Genomic DNA, 27,694 nt, shown 5'->3' with positions numbered 1-27,694 from the left:
TGACGAAGGCGGGTGGATGTTAAAGTTGCATAGACAGCGCGCGATCTACCCTCTTTCGCGCGCGTCGGCTGCGTTCACTTTCACGCAATAATCACGGTCTATATCCCGGTCAATATAAGTCTAATGAAAATAACCGTGAATCATTCAAAACTCTTATGGTCGTTAATTTCGCCGCGCGCGCATCGATTCCGCTTAGCTCAGTCGTACGAGGTCGGTCTAATGTACGCAGATAGATCGTCGGTGTCAGGGTTTCGAATCCCGGCCAGAAATTAAGTTTTTGTTTTTTGTCTTTTTTTTGTTTTTGTATTTATAAGAGTTTTTTTTTATCTAAAGACGTGATATATTAAAATAGAACCGAGCGAAGCTCGGTCGCCCAGATATTTTAAACTTTATTGCACAAATTTACAAACGTACAAATGGCGGGCTTAACGCATTGAGGCATTCTCTACGAGTCAACAACACAATTTATTAATAACTAACCACAAAATCTGGCAGGCAAGTATGGTCGCGCGATAAATGATAAAACATCAGGCCGCCCCTATCGCACTATTAGTAAGTGCGATAGGGACGGCCCAATGAATTAGAATGGAATGAATTAGAATTTAATTCAACTGTATATAATATAAACAAATCTACCATCAAATTGTTCCACATTGTACTACATTATTGAGTACGAAAACAATCTCAAAGAGGCCACAGGCCAAGGATAGGCGAATCAAACGCGTACTAAAACAAATCTATTTATAAACAAACAAACTAGAGACCGTAACACAACTACATATTCAAACCGTTGCGTTGCCAGACTAACCCATTTATTTGATACTTTTGCCTGCTGCTTCGCTCGCGTAATTTCAATGCTCGAATTGCGGAATGCTCTATACAAACTCCCCCCCCCCCCTCCCATTTAAGAGAAGTGAGGGGTTAGAAAGAGACAAAAAGTAACCAATTCATTCTCCATCCCTTCAAATATCTCCACTTATAAAGTCACCGTGAAAGACGGACAAACAAACAGACACACACACTTTCCCATTTATAATATTGGTATGGATGATCAAATAAAAAAAATTGATCTCTGGTTTTGAGTTAAGATTAGGTCAGGTAAGACAAAACTGAGACAAAGACTAATAATTACAGTGAAAAAGTGTCAAATTTCAGTCGCTATACGAAGTTACCGCTTGCCGACTCCATGGAACAGAAATAAGTTTTTCTCAAAAATCTCAATTTTAACAGTCATCTGGGCCATTTTTTTTCAAAGTTGTCCAGTGTCCACCCCACTTTTTTTGTAACATGGGTATTTTTTACACGATTAATACTCAAAATCGCGAGGTCTTTCGATCCTGATAGGAGAAAAAAAATGTCCCAAGATTTCCATACATTTTTTCGAACCTTCCATTCCGTTACCGCCATACAAAATGTATGAAAAAATGGTAACGGAACTGGAAAAAAACCTTGGGATACTTTTTTTCTCGTATCAGAATTGAAAGAGCTCGTGATTCTGAGTGGAAACCACATAAAAAATTCCAAATCCAAAAAAAAAGTTGGGTGGACAACTTTGAAAAAAATGGCCCATCTACTGCTCTCCGAGTTTCTAAAAACCCCTTAGGTACTCGATGGGGATACGACATTTCATGACAGAGTTCCTATGGACACCTTTTCTGATCTTTTATCAGATCAGCTCCATGATACCATAATATTGCATTGTAACGTAATTTACATAAATCGACAATTTTATATGGAATTTGACAGATGATAGCCCACTAACCCTGAGTTAAGTGGTGGGATGGTGGTGGGTGCAAGTGGGCCTTAAGGATACAATTCTAAAATATTGGGAAGATTTACACCGTGTGCAATATTTCAGCTCAATCGGAAACAGGGAAGTGGGTCAAATTTAACCTGCAAATGTAACCTGATTACTGACAGACAACGGGACAGGTGAAAGTAAATAAAAGCTTGCTGAAGCTTGTGTAGTATACACACCTCAGGTATATTATTGTATTATTTGTTGACTAGTAGATTTTGTGCATTAAACTGTCTAAAAACAATACTTTTATACAATTATAAGTACTGACAGCCGTCTGGATAATATTTCGAACTGCCATCCATTGAAAAAACATCGCGAACAACGGAAAACTGTTGTGTCTGGTCTGGCAAAACTCATAACGCGCCATCGCCATCAGTGTTCCCATAGACTCGAAGCGAATCGGTCGCGCGCCGTGTTCTATATTCAAAATCTGAAGTGACGTTCTGTGTTGTGTTACCGGTTTTTTGGATTTGTAAGCTGCCAGTTACGTGAGTAATTTTTTAATTGTTTTTTTTTAAATATTATGGATTCTAGTCTAGAGCTCCCAGGATTAGATGGTGTTTGTTTGATATTAATATGCGTGATTAGTTTGGTTAATCAGGCGTTTGTGTGATAAAATCCTGTACAAATCTCGACTGGGGGGCAATTGTAACTAATCCATTTTTCCATTATTACACTATGATGTTGAGTTCTACATGTATCTACTGAACACGCCTACCATATATAACCGGTGGACGCTCTATTTAATAATGCAAACATTGTAAAACATGAAAAAAATGGACTAGTTACATTTGCCCCCCAGTCGAGATTTGCCCCGCTGTAGGTACCTTATGTGAAATAAAAATGTTGAGTTTGGTTGGTAATGCAAATGGGAGGGTTTTCAGTCTTGGCACCGGTTTTGCATGAATAAGAATGAATTTGTATGTAGATTTGTTGAATAGAATCCTTCAAATCTTCAAGAAAAGAGCGTACACCCATCTTAAAGGCCGGCAACGCACCTCCAACACCTCTGGTGTTTCGGGTGTACATGGGCGGCGGTGATCGCTTACCATCAGGCGACCTGTCTACTCGTTTGCCTCCTATCCCATAAAAAAAAAAGACAAAATATCTTGCTTATATTTATATGGGTTAAATTGTGGCGTAGGCGATTGGCTGGCAACCTGTCACTGCAATGTCACAGTTTCGTTTTCTTTCAACCCCTTATTTGCCAAGAGTGGCACTGAAGCTTTAGTAGTTTCATGTGTTCTGCCTACCCCTTTATGGGATACAGGCGTGATTGTATGTATATTTATATTGAATAAATAAACTTTTTAACAAAAAATAAAACCGCCTTCAAAAATAAGCGCGTTAGAAAACACGGAGAAACTAAAAAGCAAAAAATAATAAACTTTTGAATTCAGATTTCTTATCGGATTGCAATAATCTAAACATCCAAATTATAAAAATTATAAACAAATCAATTATTTTTGTTGGGAAAAGTTATACTTATAAAAATAATAATTAGAGTTTAGCTTAGATATTTAGATCACTGTCGATTTAGATGAAATAGTTTGAGACCTGAGAAAGGGTTTCAAATACCTTTTCCCCTCCCTAGCTCGGAAACACGTGTTTTGTCCTTTAATAGCAGCGGGTAAAAACGCATTTTATCCACTAGTGGGTAAAGTAATTTGACCTTGAATATAGTCAAATTAACTGTTTTAAAATTGATAAAAGTAGGTAAATCTAGTAATAAAGATGATTTACCACCTGTGGAACTACTGGAATCAGTGATAAACGCATTTTTTGCGTTGTAGTTTCCTCGCTATAGTGAGGGGAAAAGTTTTGTGTTACACTCGGGTGCAAATGTATTTTACTTCTCGTGTGTTAAAAAACTCGCAAGTTCAGGATTCTATTCTCGAACCACTCGCTTCGCTCGTGGTTCAACTATAGAATCCTTTCACTTGCTCGTTTTTCAATTCCACACTCGGCGTTAAAATACAACTTTGCCCCCTTGTATAACAAATAACTATTTTCCCCTCACTAGCTCGGAAACACGTGTTTTGTCCTTTAATACCAGCGGGTAAAAACGCATTTTATCCACTAGTGGGTAAAGTAATTTGACCTTGAATAAAGTCAAATTAACTGCTTTAAAATTGATATGAGTAGGTGAATCTAGTAATAAAGATGATTTACCACCTGTGGAACTACTGGAAGCAGTGATAAACGCATTTTTTGCGTTGTAGTTTCCTCGCTATATTGAGGGGAAAAGTTTTGTGTTACACTCGGGTGCAAATGTATTTTACTTCTCGTGTGTTAAAAAACTCGCAAGTTCAGGATTCTATTCTCGAACCACTCGCTTCGCTCGTGGTTCAACTATAGAATCCTTTCACTTGCTCGTTTTTCAACTCCACACTCGGCGTTAAAATACAACTTTGCCCCCTTGTATAACAAATAACTATTACAGCTCATAATGAGCATGATGATAATATGAGATATGATCAGTCGTATCTAAACCATTTAATAAATATTATAGGACTTACATAGATTGACTCAGTCCCGCGGTAAGCTCAAGAAGGCTTGTGTTGAGGGTACCCACTCAAGACAACGATATATATAATACTAGCTTTTGCCCGCCGCTTCGCTCGCGTTAGAAAGAGACAAAAAGTAGCCTATGTCGCTCTCCATCTCTTCAACTATCTCTACCTAAAAAATCACGTCAATTCGTCTCTCCGTTTTCCCGTGAAAGACGAACAAAACAAACAGACACACACACTTTCCCATTTTTAGGGTTCCGTAGTCAACTAGGAACCCTTATAGTTTCGCCATGTCTGTCTGTCCGTCCGTCCGTCCGTCCGTCCGCGGATAATCTCAGTAACCGTTAGCACTAGAAAGCTGAAATTTGGTACCAATATGTATATCAATCACGCCAACAAAGTGAAAAAATAAAAAATGGAAAAAAATGTTTTGTTAGGGTACCCCCCCTACATGTAAAGTTGGGGCTGATATTTTTTTTCATTTCAACCCCAACGTGTGATATATTGTTGGATAGGTATTTAAAAATGAATAAGGGTTTACTAAGATCGTTTTTTGATAATATTAATATTTTCGGAAATAATCGCTCCTAAAAGAAAAAAAAGTGCGTCCCCCCCCTCTAACTTTTGAACCATAAGTTTAAAAAATATGAAAAAAAATCACAAAAGTAGAACATTATAAAGACTTTCTAGGAAAATTGTTTTGAACTTGATAGGTTCAGTAGTTTTTGAGAAAAATACGGAAAACTACGGAACCCTACACTGAGCGTGGCCCGACACGCTCTTGGCCAGTTTTTTTGATACTATTAATATTTTCGGAAATAATCGCTCCTAAAGGAAAAAAAAGTGCGTCCCCCCTCTAACTTTTGAACCATAAGTTTAAAAAATATGAAAAATATCACAAAAGTAGAACTTTATAAAGACTTTCTAGGAAAATTGTTTTGAACTTGATAGGTTCAGTAGTTTTTGAGAAAAATACGGAAAACTACGGAACCCTACACTGAGCGTGGCCCGACACGCTCTTGGCCGGTTTTAATATTAGTATGGATACAAATACTGATATAGAAAATGTCCATGACTCAGGAACATGAACAAGTATCTTTAATCTGTGTTCATCCCACAAATAAATGCCCTTTTCGGGATACGAAACCGGGACCGCGGCTTTTTAATTCCAGTAAAGGTTGAAATGCCACGGTTTTTTCTTTTTTTACCGGTAAGTGGAGTCTTTCTTGCTCAGTAAATAAAGACAAAACCTACTCGTGGTAAGTGTGCAGAACGGTGTCCTATCGTTTGACCAAAACTTGTTTAGCAAATTGACACTTGACAACCAACTACTGGCAAAATTATATTTTGGCAAGTCTTCACTTTACAAAAACAGTCTTGACAAATTATTCTCATAACCAAATATTTGACTTATAAAATAACATTTTATAAGGGATATTTTTGACAAATTAATATTTAACAAATAACTTGACTAATAAACCTGCCATTAGCCTAAAAATGTTTGCTGCAATGATAGAGATAGATATCTACGAGCGTTTCGTTTCGTTAGCGTTTCGTGAGGAGCCCTTCGGCTACGCACCCAGGAGACAGGTAGTATGAAACGTTTCCCTTACAAAATAAAGTCGCAAAGCACTGGTAAGTCTACAGTACAGACAGACAGACACATAATATATAAATATTATAGATTAGAGATGGGCCGAATATGGACTTTGCCGAATACGAATATTCGGCCGAACATTCGGTTCAGCTCTTACCGAACCGTACATTCGGCCGAATATTCGGTTACGCCATATTTTTAAAGGGGATGTTAATTTAAACTATTAAATGATTGATAATGGTTACATATGTTACCACAACTATGTTTTTATCATTTAGAGGATAACTTAAACTTAGTTAAAACGACTCTGAGCTCTTCTCAACTAAGGTTTTTGAACTTTTTTGCAAAACAATTGTATTTATATTTTGACACAGGTTTCTCTCTTTTTAGCAGTTCCTTAAAAAGCTACTAAAATAGGAGCTTATTATCCAGTGGAATACGTAAGATCTACATTAGTTATTTACTTTGTTTATTCGGTAAATATTCGGCAATGCAACCGAATTATTCGGCCGAATACGAACATTGAAAAACTTGCCGAATATGCCGAATACCGAATATTCGGCCCATCTCTATTATAGATAAAACACCCCTCTCTGGGGTTAAGAAATAACCTCAAACAATAAACGATTTACAACAGTGTTCGTGACTTGCCGCTTAAAATAGGAAATACCCGGAAAATTATGACATCCTCGATGCAACTGCATTTTTAGCAAACTTTTGCGGTAGAGGCGTATTCAGGTTTTAAAAATGTGATATGAATCCGATTTCAATTTTGAAGAAGCATATTTTTAGACACCGTTAAATTCCTCTTTCCACTTTATTACATACATAACATACAATCACGCCTGTATCCCATGAAGGGGTAGGCAGAGCACATGAAACTACTCAAGTTTCAGTGCCACACTTGGCAAATAAGGGGTTGAAAGAAAAAGAAACTGTGACATTGCAGTGACAGGTTGCCAGCCTCTCGCCTACGCCACAATTTAACCCATATCCCACAGTCGACTTCTACGACACCCCCGGGAAGAAAGGGGGTGGTGAAATTCTTGACCCGTCACCACACGGGGGTCCACTTTATTTTAGGCAAATATGTTGGTCTGATACAAAGCGCTGGTAGCGGTAAGAGCGTGCGACTTCCAACCCGGAGGTCGCGGGTTCGAACCCCGGCTCGCACCAATGAGTTTTTCGGAACTTATGTGCGAAATGTCATTTGATATTTGCCAGTCGCTTTTCGGTGAAGGAAAACATCGTGAGGAAACCGGGCTAATCCTAATAAGGCCTAGTTACCCTTCGGGTTGGAAGGTCGGATGGCAGTCGCTGTCGTAAAATGAGGTTATCCTTCAGAGAACCTAAGTGATCGACATTATCCTATAGGTATATTGGAGTAATATTCACCAGTTCCATTCAGATTCGGAATGAATACATACAAAACCACACGAAATAATCCACATGTCGTTTAACGAAGACGGATAGCTATTTAAACGGTAATGCCTTATTCGTGGCGGTCTCAAGAAAAAGGCACCACATACGTACCCAACGCTTCAAACGCTTACGATAATAATATATCCATACTAATATTATAAATGGGAAAGTGTGTGTGTCTGTTTGTTTGTCCTTCTTTCACGGCAAAACGGAGCGACGAATTGACGTTATTTTTAAGTGGATATAGTTGAAGGGATGGAGAGTGACATAGGCTACTTTTTGTCTCTTTCTAACGCGAGCGAAGCCGCGGGCAAAAGCTAGTTGTCTATAAATCTTAGTGGGAATTGTCTCAGGATGTAGGTTGTACCTATTATTGTGTATTTCAATATCTTAATATCTGTATGACCTTCATATGTCTGTTGTTTTCCCCAAATAAAGAAAATGAATATAGTACCTAACAGTAGTAATCACTTTATTGAGTACAACAGCTTATATACAATTAGTAGGAATAGAGATACAAAGGAGTATATACATATTTAGTTACCGTAGGTAGCTAGCTATCTCTGTCGCTCTTCCGTATTGGTGCGACAGAGCCAGACTGATGCGTTTCGATCGGCGTCTAGCGATAACGATTGTCATTTGCCCGGCTGGTTACTCAAATAAAGATCCGAGCGAATTTTGTCCTTATGTTAAGTTAATAAAAATAAATAAATATGAAGAATGTCTTTTGTTTCCTTTATGTACAATAAAGCTTATACATACATACATACATACATAAGAATGTGAAAAAAAAAAGTGATGCTGTACCTTTTAATTGAGAACGTCACATAAATATGTGACGCAAATGGTTTATAGCTGTTTATACAGCTTTTATACTGCTTCATGCTTCCAAGTTTTCCAATCATCGAACTTAGACGAATACTTGGGTATACAACACTATACAGGAGGTTCTCACAAAACGGGTCTAAGTACATACATACGAGTATAATCAAGCCTGTATCCCATAAAAGGCATGCTTCCTGAAAAACATAGATATTTTGGTCTTACAACTATTTGTTTGGAGGTTAAGTTATTTCTAGTGGCAATTTATTGAACAGTTTGATCTTTAAGTGAATGCCCTGTTTTTGACATTTTTTAAGCCGCATCTTAGGTAGAAGCAATTTGTGTCTAGATCGCGTGTTATAATTGTCAACTAGCCCCGGTCTCCCCTACATCTATTTTAAATGCCATAAAACAATTTAAGTAGCACCAAGGCTTTCAATACTAAAAGTACGGAATTCATAATTTTATCCATTATTTTTAATGGCCAAAAGAAAGGGAAGCGAGGGAACATTTTAATTAAGTTTTCCGCAAAACAAGGAAGTCCGATGATGGCAGAAAGTTATTCTACCACTTTGGCATGATCGATCAATTTTTTAACCACCGATGCAAAAACGATGGGGTGTTATAAGTTTGACGTGTCTGTCTGTCTGTGTGTGTGTCTGTCTGTGGCATCGTAACTCCCGAATGGATGAAGCGATTTAGATTTAATTTTTTTTTGTCTGAAAGCTGAGTTAGTCGGCAGTGTTCTTAGCCATATTTCATGAGAATCGGTCTACTATGTCGCGGTCGGGGGTTTTTTCAAAATTTTAATTTTGTGGTTAGGTTATTAACAAAGTTTTTAAGGTTTTAGAAATTACTAGCGCGGGTCCCGGCGTCGCACGGTTGGGAATTTTCGAGAAAAAAGATTCAAAAACGTTTTTATAAAATAGGCAAATTTAATGTTTTTCCTACTCAGAATCACGAGCCCTTTCTATCTTACTAGGCGAAAAAAAACGTCCCAAATATATATTTTTTCACTTCGTCATTATTTTTCAAACTCTTTGTATAGCGGTTACAAAGTGGTAAGTATGCAAAATAATAAATAAATTTGGGACCATTTTTTTGTCTCTCGTTTTTAGGGTTCGGTAATCAACTAGGAACCCTTGTAGTTTCGCCATGTCTGTCTGTCTGTCCGTCCGTCCGCGGATAATCTCAGTGATCGTTAGCACTAGAAAGCTGAGATTTGGTGCCAATAATATGTATATCAATCACGCCGACAAAGTGCATAAATAAAAAGTGGAAAAAATGTTTTATTAGGGTACCCCCCTACACGTAAAGTGGGGAGTGATTTTTTTCATTTCAACCCTAACGTGTGATATATTGTTGGATAGGTATTAAAAATGAATAGGGGTTTACCAAAATAATTTTTTGATATTGTTAATATTGTCGGAAATAATCGCTCCAAAAGTTTAAAAAATTGCGTCCCCCATCCTTAAATAATAAATAGTAAATCATAATACTATTAGGTTTTTTTTATTATTTATTACATTCTAATAAACAATGAATAATAATGAAGTAATAAATGTGATTTTGGATAGCTACATAATTACATATTGAGTCACGGGTCATCAAAGATATATGATGCATATCGTCACTACTTTTAAAAAAACTTGTATCTTCATCTGTCAATGAAAAGAAAATTGTAGTAAGTATGTATGGAATGCATATAGACTTACTGCGTTTTAACTTTGAGGAACAGCGTGAGATACGAGATTTTTTAAAAGTAGTGACGATATAGACATAGCATATAGAGGTAAGTATACATCATCATGCACTGAAGGGTTAATAAGCACTGCCATAGAGCGGAATTACTTGCCAGTGACATCTATATAATATAACCAAGCAACCTTCAAATCTAGGGTGAAAATGAAAAGTCAACTTCTTTGACGAGCCTTTATGATATAATAACCTAACCACAGAATCACAATTTTGAAAAAAACCCCGACACAGTGGACCGATTTTCATGAAACATGGCTAAGAACACTCCCGACTAACTCAGCTTTCAAACAAACTAAATCTAAATCGGTTCATCCGTTCGGGAGATACGATGCCATAGACAGACACACACGGACAGACAGACAGACAAACACGTCAAACTTATAACACCCCGTCGTTTTTGCGTCGGGGGTCAAAAAACAGGATTGAAGGTATGAAAATATGTTAGTCCTTCTGCTTTTTGACTCCTATGACCGCTGTATAAATGCTGTTACTTTCCAAAAATTTTATCAGTTTAAAAATCTGCCGACATGAACAGTATTTCAAAATGGCGGTAAGTGCGTTGAAAGTGCTGAGTTATTTTTATCAGTAATCTGTACGACTGGATGAAGGATGACTATCACACCGAAATTTATTTGTTTATTCAATTGCGAAACTGCAAGAATTGGTTTATGTTTTTCAACGCGTTTGCATTTTTACTATAAACCGTATTGCTTAAGGTACTACAGCGGAGCAAATCTCGACTGGGCGGCAAATAAATCTATACTAATATTATAAATGGGAAAGTGTGTGTGTCTGTTTGTTTGTCCGTCTTTCACGGCAAAACAGAGCGACGAATTGACGTGATTTTTTAGGTGGAGATAGTTGAAGGGATGGAGAGTGACATAGGCTACTTTTTGTCTCTTTCTAAAGCGAGCGAAGCCGCGGGCAAAAGCTAGCTATAAATAAATATTGGGGGACACCTTACACAAATCAACTTAGCCCCAAACTAAGCAAAGCTTGTACTATGTGTGCTAAGCGACGATATACATACTTAAATAGATAAATACATACTTATATACATAGAAAACATCCATGACTCAGGAACAAATATCTGTGCTCATCACACAAATCACCTTACCGGGATTCGAACCCAGGACCGCGGCTCAGCAGGCAGGGTCACTACCGACTGAGCCAGACCGGTCGTCAACAAAATGTAACTGATAAACTTAAATAGATATCATACACGAAAGAAAAAACGACAGGGCCCACTGGTGGCCGAGCCGGGAATCGAACCCGGGTCTTCAGCTTACGCGGCTAACGTCCTCACCACTAGACCACCCGCCCGAGTGCGGACGTTAGCCGCGTAAGCTGAAGACCCGGGTTCGATTCCCGGCTCGGCCACCAGTGGGCCCTGTCGTTTTTTCTTTCGTGTATGATATCTATTTAAGTTTATAATTTATATATAGTAGTGTGACTACCTACTTGAAAAAAGAACAAATCGAAAAATATTCAATAAAATAATTTGATTTGTTCCCTAGTTGTAAAATGTAACTGATCCATTTTTTCCTTGTTTTACAATGTTTGCATTATTAAATAGAGTGTCCACTGGTTATACATATTAGGCGTGTTCAGTGGATACATGTAGAACTCAACATCATAGTGTAATAATGGATAAAACGGATTAGTTACAATTAGTCGGGATTTGCCCCGCTGTACCTTACTCGAAACATTTTGATGGTGGTGCCAAAAAGGGTTCGAGTCGAATGGGTCACAGAACAAAACTGCAAACGCGAGTGTAGCAAGTGCAATTTTTTTTCCATATTTGCCTATAACACAATATGGGGAGGGGGTTAAACCTCCTGAACCCCCTCCTTGTATACGTCTGTGGCTGTTAGGTTTTTATTTTTAAATTTTATCATTTTCTCGAGCAAAACACTTAAGACAAATTTACGGAATTTTTCAATGACACGGTGTGATAGAAGGTTCTGTAAATACATAAAGAAACTTGAGAGGAATACTCAAATAATGACTCCGCAAAATTATTTTGATTCAGACTATTTGTGCCGAAATTACACTGACGATTCATTTTGAACAAAAATACTGTTGGCTTGAAGATTTTTGTGGGAGCATGATGTAACATTCCCTTAACTTTAACGGAAATAACCATCATCCCGGCATTTGCAACGGCTCATGGGAGCCTGGGGTCCGCTTTGACAACTAATCCCAAGATTTGGCGTAGGCACTAGTTTTTACGAAAGCGACTGCCATCTGACCTTCCAACCCGAAGGGTAAACTAGGCCTTATTGGAATTAGTCCGGTTTCCTCACGATTAAATTTTTGAAAAAATTCCGACCGCGACATAGTAGACCGATTTTCATGAAACATGGCTAAGAACTCCTCCTCCTGATTAACTCAGCTTTCAAAGAAAAAAAAACTAAATCTAATTCGGTTCATCTGTTCAGGAGCAGACAGACACACACACACACACAAACAAACAGGCTGACACGTCGAACTTATAACAACCCGTCGTTTTGGCGTCGGGGGTTAAACAAGACCCAGTAGAATTAGTCACCCTCCTTGCGTTATCCCGGTATTTGCCACGGCTCATGGGAGCAACTAATACCAAGATTTGGCGTAGGCACTAGTTTTACGAAAGCGATTGTCATCTGACCTTCCAACTAACTAACTAACTAGGCCTTATTTGAATTATTAGTCTGGTAGTTTGCTTTCACCGAAAAACGACTGGCAAATATCTAATGACATTTCACACATTTTCGAACAACTCATTGGTACGAGCCGGGATTCGAACCGTCGACCTCCGGATCGAAAGTCGCATACTCTTACCACTAGGCCACCAGCGCTAAAACCAAGTGATAACCTAACCACAAAATTACACACTACACTGAGAGAAAATACAACCAGTTTTCATGTTCGTTCAACATGTTTTTTGGTTAAAATAGCGCCTATGTGCTCTTTGGTTCAAACAACAAGCTACTTGTCATTTGAATCGGCAATATATTTGAATCAACAAGTCGATTTTATAAAAACAACCTGACACATATTGTTTTAAACATACGTTTGGCTGATTCAAACGGATAAACCGCAACAAGTCGAACTTGTTAAATTCACAATGCAAATTTCTCTCAGTGTAGCGGCCCGCCCCGGCTACACACGGGGATTATCATTAAAAAGGTTACAGTAAGTTATCCGTAAAAGATAGGCAAATATCATCGCGGACTTTATTATCATCGCGGAATTAAAATTTTGAAAAACCCTCGCCGCGACATAGTAGACTGATTTTCATGAAACATGGCTAAGAACACTCCCGACTAACTCAGCTTTCAAACAAAAAAACTAATTCGAAATCGGTTCATCCGTTCGGGAGCTACGATGCCACAGACAGACACACACACATACAGACAGACAAACAGACAGACAGACACGTCAAACTTATAACACTCCGTCGTTTTTGCGTCGGGGGTTGAAAATTAGTAACGAGTAATAATAAGTATACAATGATCTCTTTGCTATTGATATGATTTGGATGGAGAGTGACATAGGCTACTCTTTGTCTCGTTTTAACCCCCCCCCCTCCACTTCCCTTCAAGGAGGGGGGGGGTTTATGTGGAGCATTCTGCAATTTTCGAATTTAACGCAAGCGAAGCAGCAGGCAAAAGTTAGTACATCTATAAATCAGTGCCTGTCCCGGGTAGACTAATGAATTCCGTAGGTGTTGGCGTAATGGAGTCAAGTGTGATCAATGGGCTATTACGAATGATACAGGTAGTACAAGGTAGGTCAGGGAGGGTCATATCAATTTGTGGATAGATATTACTAGCGGCCCGCCCCGGCTACACACGGGGATTATCAAAATACAACCAGTTTTCATGTTCGTTCAACATGTTTTTTGGTTAAAATAGCGCCTACGTGCTCTTTGGTTCAAACAACAAACTACTTGTCATTTGAATCGGCAATATATTTGAATCAACAAGTCGATTTTATAAAAACAACCTGATACATATTGTTTTAAACATACGTTTGACTGATTCAAACGGATAAACCGCAACAAGTCGAACTTGTTAAATTCACAATGCAAATTTCTCTCAGTGTAGCGGCCCGCCCCGGCTACACACGGGGATTATCATTAAAAAGGTTACAGTAAGTTATCCGTAAAAGATAGGCAAATATCATCGCGGACTTTATTATCATCGCGGAATTAAAATTTTGAAAAACCCCCGCCGCGACATAGTGGACCTATTTTTATGAAACATGGCTAAGAACACTCCCGACTAACTCAGCTTTCAAACAAAAAAAACTAAATCGAAATCGGTTCATCCGTTCGGGAGCTACGATGCCACAGATATACACACAGACAGGCAGACAGACAGACAGACAAACAGTCGCCTGTTCCGTCGTTTTTGCGTCGGGGGTTAAAAAATCTCAATGTAGGGAAAAATAAAATGTTTAAAATCATAAAGTAGCGCAACTGAATTACTTGTCAAGTGAAGCATACATTTCTGTCTCGTTAGATGAGATGACATTAATTTGTGCGTGCTGTGCTTGACAAGTGACATTTTCCTTACGAAATTCCAAACTTGACGTAAAATTCTACATGGCTTCACATGAAACATGACTTTCATGACATGAATATTTTGTTGTGTGCTAAATTGAAGATTTTTGAGGTTTACTTAGTCTGTATATTATAAGTTTGTTTAGAAGATAAATGTTATGAAGGTTATACAGAGTGGGGCCTGTAACCAAGGTGAAGAATTGAACTGTAGGCTATTCTCCTTATACTGATCAACATTTTGTTCGGCGACTTTTAAAAATAACTTGTACTTTGATTTTTATTACCCTTGAAAGTTTTTTCTAAGAGGTAATGTATTGCGAATTCTGTTAAGTCTAAAGTGTGACAGACGACGTCAATGAAAAACAATAATGGCGTACATTGAAGCTAATATTTATTTTGTATGAAAAATTAAAAATTTAAAGACTTCATAATTTTTAAAAGTCACTGAACAAATGTTGATCAGTATAAGGAGAATAGCCTACAGTTCAATTCTTCACCTTGGTTACAGGCCCCACTCTGTATAGTTAATAATCTTGCTTATTGTGTAAATATAGACATTTTGTGAGTGTGTACGGGAAAACGTCCCACTTTGTCGATTGCTATAAAGCCGCTTTGTCAGTTTCTTCATATAAAAATACAAGTACCTAAATCTCACCTTAGTGGTGACCGACAAACTAGGACGTTTTACTAAATACACTCACATTTTAACACATATCGATTAAAGCATATGGCTACAAAAAATTGTCAAAAGCTGTCAAAGATTTATATATTTATACAGTACCCTTGCGAAGCCGGGGCAAGTCGCTAGTTGTCCAATTTGTCCATACTAATATTATAAATAGGAAAGTGTGTGTCTGTTTGTTTGTCCGTCTTTCACGGCAAAACGGAGCGACAAATTGACGTGATTTTTTAAAGTGGAGGTAGTTGAAGGGATGGAGAGTGACATAGGCTAATTTTTGCCTCTTTCTAACGCGAGCGAAGCCGCGGACCAAAGGTAGTATCCTCTATATCCATTCTTGTCTATTAATAAACGACTCCAAGAGCATTCATTAGTCTCGAGGGCTCGGCCATAATTTATGTCTATGGTAATGGGCGTTTGATGTATCTGTCCTTTTCGTGATTTTCGCAAATCTGGGAAATTGCTCTTTGAGGGATGAGTCACTCGAGTTGACGAGTCGGCGGCTAGACGCTAAGGCAGCAGTTTCTTAGTTAGGTCACCTCAATTTACCTCAACGATTAAAAATTTTGCGATATTAATCCTCTAGAAATGACAAACGCAATTTAAAAGCTCAGGCCCCGTAGCCGAATGGCATTTCTCCGACGCCAAACGAAAGCGATACGCCGCTGGCTCTGTCGCGCCAATACGCAAGCGCGATAGAGATAGATATCTACTAGCGCTTCGTTTCGTGAGCGTTTCGTGAGCGATTGTGCCATTCGGCTAGCCACCCAGCTACACATGTGCGTTCCGAAGGCGTAGCGTTAGCGGAGCGCAATGATAGCGGTGCGCTGGACGCTAGCGTTGTGCCTTGCGGACGCCGGCGGGAACTAAAGAGCGCGGATTGTGCGCTGAATGAGCGCATTTCGCACGCTACTATTAAAATTCAAAACGCTTTATTTGTGGCGGATGCTTTGTAGGCTAATTCACTTTTCGGCGAAGGAAAACATCGTGGGACTAATATCAATAAGGCCTAGTTGCCCTTCCGGTTGGAAGGTCAGATGGCAGTCGCCTAACTAGTGCCTACGCCTAATCTTGAGATGTACTTTGATGTGTTTGTCCTTTTCGTGATTTGGACAAATCTGGGGAAATTGCTCTTTGAGGGATGAGTCACGCGAGTTGATGAGTAGGCGGCTAGACGGTGAAGGCAGGTTAGGCATTTATTAGTAGACAGGGTGGCTAAAAATATGACGAATAAAAAAATAGAATAGAACAGAAAATAGAATAGAATTCATTTATTTAACGTCACAACATAGTACACACAAAAAGAAGAAGGCATGCAAACAAAACATACAATGCAGAAAAGAGCATTGCACGGATTGCAAAAATGGTGCGGGTTCAAGTCCCGCCGGAAGCGTAAATTTTTCCATTTTTTCCTTTAATATAAAAATGTTTAGAATCGTTAGCAGACGTTTCTGCTTAATAAAAATTAAAAAAAAAAAAATTAATTTTAGTATGGGTTAGCACATTGTTACTGGTGAATTCTCAATATAACTTGAGACTCCAGTGCCGTTACAAGATGTAATAGTCTGTCGGTAGATGGCGCTAGACGTCACCCTAAGACGTGTGTACAAAAAGGAAAGGCATGGAAAGATTTGCGAAGTCCGGCGTGGCTTCCGTAGCTCAATTGGTAAGAGCATTGCACGGATTGCAAAAATGGTGCGGGTTCAAGTCCCGCCGGAAGCGTAAATTTTTCCATTTTTTCCTTTAATATAAAAATGTTTAGAATCGTTAGCAGACGTTTCTGCTTAATAAAAATTAAAACATACAATGGACGCTAAATAGGACCCTCACTCAGCATGATGCCACGGCAACCCGCAGCGAAGGTTTTCTGTGAGGACCTGACTACATCTAGATTTAGTGGCGGCACGTACAGTCAACCAATTGGAACCCTAGGCCACTGTAGGACTATGTCATAGTAACGCTATAAAACAGATTGTAAGAAATCTCTACTGCTTGTCAGTTTGACATGGTTGTAGAGTGGCCTAGGGTTCCAATTGGTTAACTGTACGCCAACGACACATAAAACAATTAAGAAGAAAACAAAAGAAGAAATAAAATAAACATACAAAATAAATTATAAAAAAAACACACAATAGCCATTACAAAATAAATTAATAGTTTAAAAAACACTATAAAACACGCTTTTATAAATGCACGTAAAAGCCAAAAATAAATTATGGATCGTTCAAGTTGTCAGACCTATTTGTGAGCTGAAGTTTAAAAACTATGTCGATGACCGTAGGCTCAAAGGGCGTAAGGGACAAAATGGCGAAAATGAGTTATGAATGCAGTTATACTCAGATTTTTTTTCTCTATCGAATGGTATATTCAACGTCTCGATACCTTTGAAAAAATGTCCGATACGCCCTAAAAAAAGTCGTCATTTCTACCAAGTTTGAAAGAGCATTTTGTCGTATCCACCAAGCTAAAAAAAATTTTTGGGGCGTTTTGGCGTAACTCCCTAATCTCATGTACGTTACAGGGCGGATCATTTTTCTAATTTAAGAAATCTTTTAACGATGGGTGCGAATTTGGTGCTCTATAGGGTGCAAATGACGTAAAAAATATAAAAAATAATAATAATGGGAAGTGCCTCCACAAATCTATCGTTGTATGTTTTGCTATGTACCCTCGTCGATATTTATAGTAACGCTACAGGAATTAAACTGCCGCTGAAAATAGTGAAAAACTAAGAAAAAGAGTAAACAATTAAATTTACATCATGACCATTATGAGTTATGACCAATATAGTACTAAATAAGTAAGTTCCAAAACACTTTTTAAATGTTTTTTTTTATTACTTTAAATATTTTTGTGGAGGCACTTACCAATAATTGATACTTTTTCATTATTTTTTAAGAACGGCCTCCACAAGAGGCATCTAAATCGCACCCATCGTTTACGAAAACCTTGAAAAAAGTATTTTTATACATTGATGGATCCGCCTACAGTACTCAGTGCTATATACGACAATTTTAACGCACAATGTAATTTAATTGCGAAGTTTTCATTTGATTAATTCCAAAATAAACTTATGATTCCCTCTTAATTACATAATAATAAAAAAAATACGCAGTAAAATAGCAATTTGCATGAAATTTGTCGCAGATTTTACAAAATTATTGTTAAGAATAGTGTACGACTTACGCCAAATTGTTCTCATAAAACAAGTATTTGTGTCCGATACGCCTAAATATTCATGAACTGAATATAGCTGTTTTTGGCGTAACGTACAAATCTTTTCAAAAACTCAAATTTTTTTTGGCGTAACGTACATCTATCTCTGTTATTAATCCACTTAGCGCAATACTTATTATTTAGTAAAAAAGAACTTAAAGATACATGAAAAAATCAAAAACAAGCACCAAAATTCATAAAGAAATAAAAGAGATATGATTTTTTTTCTCAAAAATAAATAGTTTTTTGGCTCTCCTGAAAAATCGTGTTTTGTCCCTTACGCCCTTTGAGCCTACGGTCATCGATGTGCTTTTAATTATAATATTTGATTGTAAAAGCGTGGGGCGCTGGAACAGGAAAGACTTTTTGTATAACCACAGAATATATAAGTATAACTTGCTGATAAATCAAATTATGCTATGTTACGGGAAGGAGGTTACACAGATTGACGCGCTAACTGGAGTTGCAGCATGACTAGTAGGTTCTACATTAAACAGTCAAATCAATTAAAAGTCAGTGTTCAAAGTAGGTACCAGTTTGTCGAACTCAGACAAAATATGCGCTAGTAGCGAGGAGAGTCGACAGTCACCGACACTTAGAACGCCGCTTTTTTCCGGTAATCAAAGTACAAAAGGGGAAAGTGTCTACAGTGACAGCATGCAGAGTTCTTGTTCGTGGACGAGATATCTTTGGTTCTCTTTGGTAACCCTTAGGCGGCATATGTAAACGTTATGTTCTTATGCAACTTCATTCGCCAGGAAGTTCGAATTAGTATTTGTTTACAAGAAAGTCTTTCCTGTTCCAGCGCCCCACGCTTTTACAATCAAATATTATAATTAAAAGCACATAGTTTTTAAACTTCAGCTCACAAATAGAGACAACTTGAACGATCCATAATTTATTTTTGGCTTTTACGTGCATTTATAAAAGCGTGTTTTATAGTGTTTTTTAAACTATTAATTTATTTTATACTTTTTAGTCATTAATAATGAAATAAATACCTTTTAACATTTATACATAAAATTATTTCAAGTAGGCGGATTTTACATGCCATTTGTGGCTTAACGTGTACTTATTGCTAATTGCTACTTAATAATAACTAGCGGCTACCTTCTTATTACGGTATTATCATAAAAATGTTTATACCTAGTAAGTTATCCGTAAAAGATAGACAATATAGACATGTGCCATCGCGGACTTTTTGAAGACATTAGAGAGACATACTTTCGCCATACATTGTTTTGAAGCTCTCAGCTAGTGGGATTTTGTTTGACTCGATTAGAAAATATTGTCACATTTCAACTAATTCAAACAAAATTTAAGTATTTCTTTTTTGCCGAGCCCCCCTTTATTTGCACTTAAGGGTCACAGGAAAACCATTACCCAACTTATTTTAAATACAACGTTGATCTTTCTTTTATGCGGGGGGCTTTGCCCCCCGAGCCCCCCTTTGTTTGCTCTGAAAGGTCACAAGAAAACGCTAACCCAACTTATTTTAAATACTACGTTAATCTTTCTTTTATGCGGGGGGCTTCGCCCCCCGAGCCCCCCTTCTCGTTACTCTTAAGGGTGACAAGAAAACCCTAACCCAACTTATTTTAAATACAACGTTTATCTTTCTTTTATGCGGGGGGCTTCGCCCCCCGAGCCCCCCTTTGTTTGCTCTTAAAGGTTACAAGAAAACACTAACCCATGCAACTTATCTTAAATACTACGTTGATCTGTAGTGTGTGTACTACACCTTACCCACACACGTGTATTCGTCTACTATATAAGATGTCACTTATGTTATTCTACACATTATTATAGACCTATACTCCAAGTCTGTTGTATCATTCAACGTCCCACATCACATGGCGATCCTGCCAGTGCGGCCTTGTGCTGCACTGGCGGCGCGCCGCGCCGCGCCATTGCAACCAAGGCCAAGGATATAATTAAAAAATATATATTGAAGGACACTTTATGGATTATAATATTTATAATACTTCAGTGTGGACTAATGAAATTTATATTTTCGGTGAATTTAATTGGTGAAACTTTCTCATTTAAAAAAAAAAAAGTTATAAAAATCGGTGACTTCGGACGCATTACCTACCAGTGTAAATTCAGTGTTCAATTCCGGACGAGAAATGAAGTTCGTAGACTTCGTTAAGAGGTGATGTTAACAAAACTTTTTTTGATGATAAGTACGAACTTATCATACGAATGTGAACGTAAGTGATATAAACTGGCTCAATTTAAACACAGTGAAATAAGGGATAAAAGGATGGTATGCAGCAGGGGGTTGTTGGTGTCGTGATGTCGCTGGACGCAGATGCTGGCACAGCCAGTATATTCCGGCATTGCCAGCACAGGATGGATTGCTCATGGCCTTATCTCAGGTCCTGGGCAGGCGAGTAGCGAGGACAATACAATGTTAATGTGGAAAAGTGTGTAATAAAAGTAAAATAGTGAACAATTTGTGTAGATATGTAAAGGACATCGAATTATGTCTAATATTTTGTGTTTGATTTAAGTACTAAGGTTTTGTTAGGTAAGTGATATAATCAATAGTTACAAAAAATGTACGAATTAGGCAATGGATTCAGATTTTTTTAAGTGACCCATATAAAATTCCGTTTTATAACGAAATTAATGTAATGTGTGTGTTAAAAAAAAAAAAACTTTTTAAATTTGTTGATTTGATATACAAGAACAATTATAGGGACATACTTTCATTCTTTATGCATTATGGCGCATGACGGCGGCGCGTGTACTCCTTTTATGGATCGGCAGGCGCCGTCTGTTATTTCAGCTCACATTACATAGTTGTCAGGTCATAGATTGGTTAAAGTATATTAGTAATACAATTAAATGTCAAAGTAATCGATAGGTACATTTCAGATTTAAACATATTGAAGTATGTCAAAATATATAGTTTACTTAAAATAAATAACTTAATGGTATTTTTACGTGTTTTTTACGAATGAGCAATTTGTTTTTGTATCGGACTAGACTTTCTTTTACACGGTTCTGACAAAATATAAAAAAAAAATATGAATAAATATTGAGCTTATTGACAACACTTTTATATAAAAGCGAGATATTGTAAAGGTCGGGATTTTTTTTGTGAGAAGTACAGGTAAGTGCTAAAGAGATAACGTTAGTTTTAAATGAATGATTTTGAAAGGTTTGTAAAGTGAAATAATGATTCGTTTGGTCTTAAAATGGAATGGAAAACAAAAATATTTAAGTTTTTCTAAGGACACCTGGTCTGATCAACTAGGAGTTGCGGAAAATCTTATATGTTGATGTTTTCGTGGTGTAGAATTGCGTGATTGGGGTTTGAACGTTTTGATTTTGTAAGAATGAAATGTGAAAGAAATTGAATGAAATAAAATATACCTCTACCTATCGCAACAACGATGACCCCAGAGAAGGTGTTGTGTGACTAATAGGTTAACAAGGGTACGCCAGGGTACAAGGCAGGCTAGGGAATCCTTGGAGATCTGATCATGATTCGGTCGAGTACCAATCGTGAAGACTCCTTGGACACATGGAAGGTTATTATGTAAGGAAGTGTTAAAAGAACTGCCTGTATGAGAAATATATTGTATGTGTGCGCGCTTAAAAAAAAAATATCCTTGTACCCTGAGCAAATAAATACATTGTTATTGATAGGTCGGCCGACCACGAATCCAAGCGTTGCGTACCCTTGACCCTTGATTTAAGTGAAGCATTGAAGATGCCACTTAATGACGATATTTAATGTTGAATAAAATTAATATAATACATGTACTCTTAACTATAGACGCGTCATACTAAAATACAAATGTAAAACAATGAATGCAAGTTACAAATAACTTAAATAATATCAAATATAATAAATGGTACCAAGGATAAAAAACATGTATTGTACGTAGTGTATTGACGAATGCACTACGGCATTTAAAAATGTGATTATTACTAATTAGAGAGTATACATTTAGTTATGTAGTAAATAAACTTGTCTTATCGTGTTAACTTGTAAGTTGAAATTGTTTGTTTTTCTAATTACGGTTGTGTAAATTACATATATTATTTTTACACGAATAAATATGTGTACGAATAGCTATATAAAAATCCTTTGTTTCAACTTTATAACTGTAGCTATATTATTATTGTTTCAACTTTATGACTGTAGCTATATTATTATTTTTTTGTTTTATTTCGTCAAAAAAAAAAACAGTCTTTTATATAATTGTATTTTTTTTAAACTGGATCTGAAACTAAATGATTTTTTTTTTCTCTAAAAAAAAAAAAAAAAAAAAAAAAAAACTGGTTTTTCTTTTTGTGTTGGTGTATTTTTGGTTTATATTGAACAGATTCTTTATATTATAGAATATTTTACTATACTTTGTTAAACACTATTTTTATATCGTAGTTATCTTTGGATCCAATTATACTCTTATAACAAAGGTATCAAAGTATAATTATTTTACCAAAAAAAATGATTAACTTTTGAAAACTTATTTTAATCATTTTTTTTCATCAAGAAGGGAGGTGTAGTGTGTGTACTACACCTTACCCACACACGTGTATTCGTCTACTATATAAGATGTCACTTATGTTATTCTACACATTATTATAGACCTATACTCCAAGTCTGTTGTATCATTCAACGTCCCACATCACAGATCTTTCTTTCATGCGGGGGGCTTCGCTCCCCGAGCCCCCCTTTGTTTGCTCTTAAAAGTCACAAGAAAACCCTAACCCAACTTATTTTAAATACTACGTTGATCTTTCTTTTATGCGGGGGGCTTCGCCCCCCGAGCCCCCCTTTTCGTTACTCTTAAGGGTCACAAGAAAACCCTAAACGAACTTATTTAAAATACAACGTTGATCTTTCTTTCATGCGGGGGGCTTCGCCCCCCGAGCCCCCCTTTGTTTGCTCTTAAAGGTCACAAGAAAACGCTAACCCAACTTATTGTAAAAACAACGTTGATCTTTCTTTTATGTGGGGGTCTTCGCCCCCCGAGCCCCCCTTTGTTTGCTATTAAAGGTCACAAGAAAACGCTAACCCAACTTATTTTAAATACTACGTTAATCTTTCTTTTATGCTGGGGGCTTCGCCCCCCGAGCCCCCCTTTTCGTTACTCTTAAGGATCACAAGAAAACCCTAACCCAACTTATTTTAAATACTACGTTGATCTTTCTTTCATGCGGGGGCTTCGCCCCCCAAGCCCCCCTTTGTTTGCTCTTAAAGGTCACAAGAAAACGCTAACCCAACTTATTTAAAATACAACGTTGATCTTTCTTTCATGCGGGGGGCTTCGCCCCCCGAGCCCCCCTTTGTTTGCTCTTAAAGGTCACAAGAAAACGCTAACCCAACTTATTTTAAATACTACGTTAATCTTTCTTTTATGCTGGGGGCTTCGCCCCCCGAGCCCCTTTACGTTACTCTTAAGGATCACAAGAAAACCCTAACCCAACTTATTTTAAATACTACGTTGATCTTTCTTTCATGCGGGGGCTTCGCCCCCGAGCCCCCCTTTGTTTGCTCTTAAAGGTCACAAGAAAACGCTAACCCAACTTATTTAAAATACAACGTTGATCTTTGTTTCATGCGGGGGCTTCGCCCCGAGCCCCCTTTGTTTGCTCTTAAAGGTCACAAGAAAACGCTAACCCAACTTATTTTAAATACTACGTTAATCTTTCTTTTATGCGGGGGCTTCGCCCCCCGAGCCCCCCCTTTGTTTACTCTTAAAGGTCACAAGAAAACACTAACCCAACTTATCTTAAATACTACGTTGATCTTTCTTTCATGCGGGGGGCTTCGCCCTCCGAGCCCCCCTTTTCTTTACTCTTAAGGAACACAAGAAAACCCTAAACCAACTTATTTTAAATACAACGTTGATCTTTCTTTCATGCGGCGGGCTTCGCCCCCCGAGCCCCCCTTTGTTTGCTCTTAAATGTCACAAGAAAACGCTAACCCAACTTATCTTAAATACTACGTTGGGCTTCGCCCCCCGAGCCCCCCTTTGTTTGCTCTTAAAGGTCACAAGAAAACGCTAACCCAACTTATTCTAAATACAACGTTGATCTTTCTTTCATGCGGGGGGCTTCGCCCCCCGAGCCCCCCTTTGTTTGCTCTTAAATGTCACAAGAAAACGCAAACCCAACTTACCTTAAATACTACGTTGATCTTTCTTTCATGCGGGGGGCTTCGCCCCCGAGCCCCCTTTGTTTGCTCTTAAAGGTCACAAGAAAACGCTAACCCAACTTATTCTAAATACAACGTTGATCTTTCTTTCATGCGGGGGCTTCGCCCCCGAGCCCCCCTTTGTTTGCTCTTAAAGGTCACAAGAAAACGCTAACCCAACTTATCTTAAATACTACGTTGATCTTTCTTTCATGCGGGGGCTTCGCCCCCCGAGCCCCCCTTTGTTTGCTCTTAAAGGTCACAAGAAAACGCTAACCCAACTTATTTTAAATACTTCGTTAATCTTTCTTTTATGCGGGGGCTTCGCCCCCCGAGCCCCCCTTTTCGTTACTCTTAAGGGTAACAAGAAAACCCTAACCCAACTTATTTTAAATACAACGTTTATCTTTCTTTTATGCGGGGGGCTTCGCCCCCCGAGCCCCCCTTTGTTTGCTCTTAAATGTCACAAGAAAACGCAAACCCAACTTACCTTAAATACTACGTTGATCTTTCTTTCATGCGGGGGGCTTCGCCCCCCGAGCCCCCCTTTGTTTGCTCTTAAAGGTCACAAGAAAACGCTAACCCAACTTATTCTAAATACAACGTTGATCTTTCTTTCATGCGGGGGGCTTCGTCCCCCGAGCCCCCCTTTGTTTGCTCTTAAAGGTCACAAGAAAACGCTAACCCAACTTATCATAAATACTACGTTGATCTTTCTTTCATGCGGGGGGCTTCGCCCCCCGAGCCCCCCTTTGTTTGCTCTTAAAGGTCACAAGAAAACGCTAACCCAACTTATTTTAAATACTTCGTTAATCTTTCTTTTATGCGGGGGGCTTCGCCCCCGAGCCCCCTTTTCGTTACTCTTAAGAGTAACAAGAAAACCCTAACCCAACTTATTTTAAATACAACGTTTATCTTTCTTTCATGCGGGGGGCTTCGCTCCCCGAGCCCCCCTTTGTTTGCTCTTAAAAGTCACAAGAAAACCCTAACCCAACTTATTTTAAATACTACGTTGATCTTTCTTTTATGCGGGGGGCTTCGCCCCCCGAGCCCCCTTTTCGTTACTCTTAAGGGTCACAAGAAAACCCTAAACCAACTTATTTAAAATACAACGTTGATTTTTCTTACATGCGGGGGGCTTCGCCCCCCGAGCCCCCCTTTGTTTGCTCTTAAAGGTCACAAGAAAACGCTAACCCAACTTATTTTAAAAACAACGTTGATCTTCCTTTTATGTGGGGGGCTTCGCCCCCCGAGCCCCCTTTGTTTGCTCTTAAAGGTCACAAGAAAACGCTAATCCAACTTATTTTAAATACTACGTTAATCTTTCTTTTATGCTGGGGGCTTCGCCCCCGAGCCCCCCTTTTCGTTACTCTTAAGGATCACAAGAAAACCCTAACCCAACTTATTTTAAATACTACGTTGATCTTTCTTTCATGCGGGGGCTTCGCCCCCCGAGCCCCCCTTTGTTTGCTCTTAAAGGTCACAAGAAAACGCTAACCCAACTTATTCTAAATACAACGTTGATCTTTCTTTCATGCGGGGGCTTCGCCCCCCGAGCCCCCCTTTGTTTGCTCTTAAATGTCACAAGAAAACGCAAACCCAACTTATCTTAAATACTACGTTGATCTTTCTTTCATGCGGGGGGCTTCGCCCCCCGAGCCCCCCTTTGTTTGCTCTTAAATGTCACAAGAAGACGCAAACCCAACTTATCTTAAATACTACGTTGATCTTTCTTTCATGCGGGGGGCTTCGCCCCCCGAGCCCCCCTTTGTTTGCTCTTAAAGGTCACAAGAAAACGCTAACCCAACTTATTGTAAAAACAACGTTGATCTTTCTTTTATGTGGGGGTCTTCGCCCCCCGAGCCCCCCTTTGTTTGCTCTTAAAGGTCACAAGAAAACGCTAACCCAACTTATTTTAAATACTACGTTAATCTTTCTTTTATGCTGGGGCCTTCGCCCCCCGAGCCCCCCTTTTCGTTACTCTTAAGGATCACAAGAAAACCCTAACCCAACTTATTTTAAATACTACGTTGATCTTTCTTTCATGCGGGGGGCTTCGCCCCCCGAGCCCCCCTTTGTTTGCTCTTAAAGGTCACAAGAAAACGCTAACCCAACTTATTTAAAATACAACGTTGATCTTTCTTTCATGCGGGGGGCTTCGCCCCCCGAGCCCCCCTTTGTTTGCTCTTAAAGGTCACAAGAAAACGCTAACCCAACTTATTTTAAATACTACGTTAATCTTTCTTTTATGCGGGGGCTTCGCCCCCGAGCCCCCCCTTTGTTTACTCTTAAAGGTCACAAGAAAACACTAACCCAACTTATCTTAAATACTACGTTGATCTTTCTTTCATGCGGGGGCTTCGCCCTCCGAGCCCCCTTTTCTTTTCTCTTAAGGAACACAAGAAAACCCTAAACCAACTTATTTTAAATACAACGTTGATCTTTCTTTCATGCGGCGGGCTTCGCCCCCCGAGCCCCCCTTTGTTTGCTCTTAAATGTCACAAGAAAACGCTAACCCAACTTATCTTAAATACTACGTTGGGCTTCGCCCCCCGAGCCCCCCTTTGTTTGCTCTTAAAGGTCACAAGAAAACGCTAACCCAACTTATTCTAAATACAACGTTGATCTTTCTTTCATGCGGGGGGCTTCGCCCCCCGAGCCCCCCTTTGTTTGCTCTTAAAGGTCACAAGAAAACGCTAACCCAACTTATCTTAAATACTACGTTGATCTTTCTTTCATGCGGGGGGCTTCGCCCCCCGAGCCCCCCCTTTGTTTGCTCTTAAAGGTCACAAGAAAACGCTAACCCAACTTATTTTAAATACTTCGTTAATCTTTCTTTTATGCCGGGGGCTTCGCCCCCCGAGCCCCCCTTTTCGTTACTCTTAAGGGTAACAAGAAAACCCTAACCCAACTTATTTTAAATACAACGTTTATCTTTCTTTTATGCGGGGGGCTTCGCCCCCCGAGCCCCCCTTTGTTTGCTCTTAAATGTCACAAGAAAACGCAAACCCAACTTAGCTTAAATACAACGTTTATCTTTCTTTTATGCGGGGGGCTTCGCCCCCCGAGACCCCCTTTGTTTGCTCTTAAATGTCACAAGAAAACGCAAACCCAACTTACCTTAAATACTACGTTGATCTTTCTTTCATGCGGGGGCTTCGCCCCCCGAGCCCCCCT

General features: G+C 38.6%; 1 protein-coding gene and 1 non-coding gene across 2 annotated transcripts in view; one reads left to right on the top strand and one right to left on the bottom strand.

Moving 5' to 3' along the window:
• Positions 1 to 2,197: 2,197 nt before the first annotated feature.
• Positions 2,198 to 27,694, top strand: part of LOC125236907 — a 270,070-nt gene continuing 244,573 nt past the window's right edge. The window contains exon 1 of the mRNA XM_048143826.1: positions 2,198 to 2,289. The gene's annotated coding sequence lies outside the window, so the exon portion shown is untranslated. The remainder of the gene's footprint in view (positions 2,290 to 27,694) is intronic.
• Positions 11,165 to 11,236, bottom strand: Trnat-cgu. The gene has a single exon. It is a non-coding gene; the product is annotated as a tRNA-Thr (tRNA).

This window comes from Leguminivora glycinivorella, chromosome 20, assembly GCF_023078275.1.
Source record: "Leguminivora glycinivorella isolate SPB_JAAS2020 chromosome 20, LegGlyc_1.1, whole genome shotgun sequence".
NCBI lineage: Eukaryota > Metazoa > Arthropoda > Insecta > Lepidoptera > Tortricidae > Leguminivora > Leguminivora glycinivorella.
The sequence above is the reverse complement of the archived record's forward strand: the minus strand, read 5'-3'. Positions and strand labels throughout refer to the sequence as shown.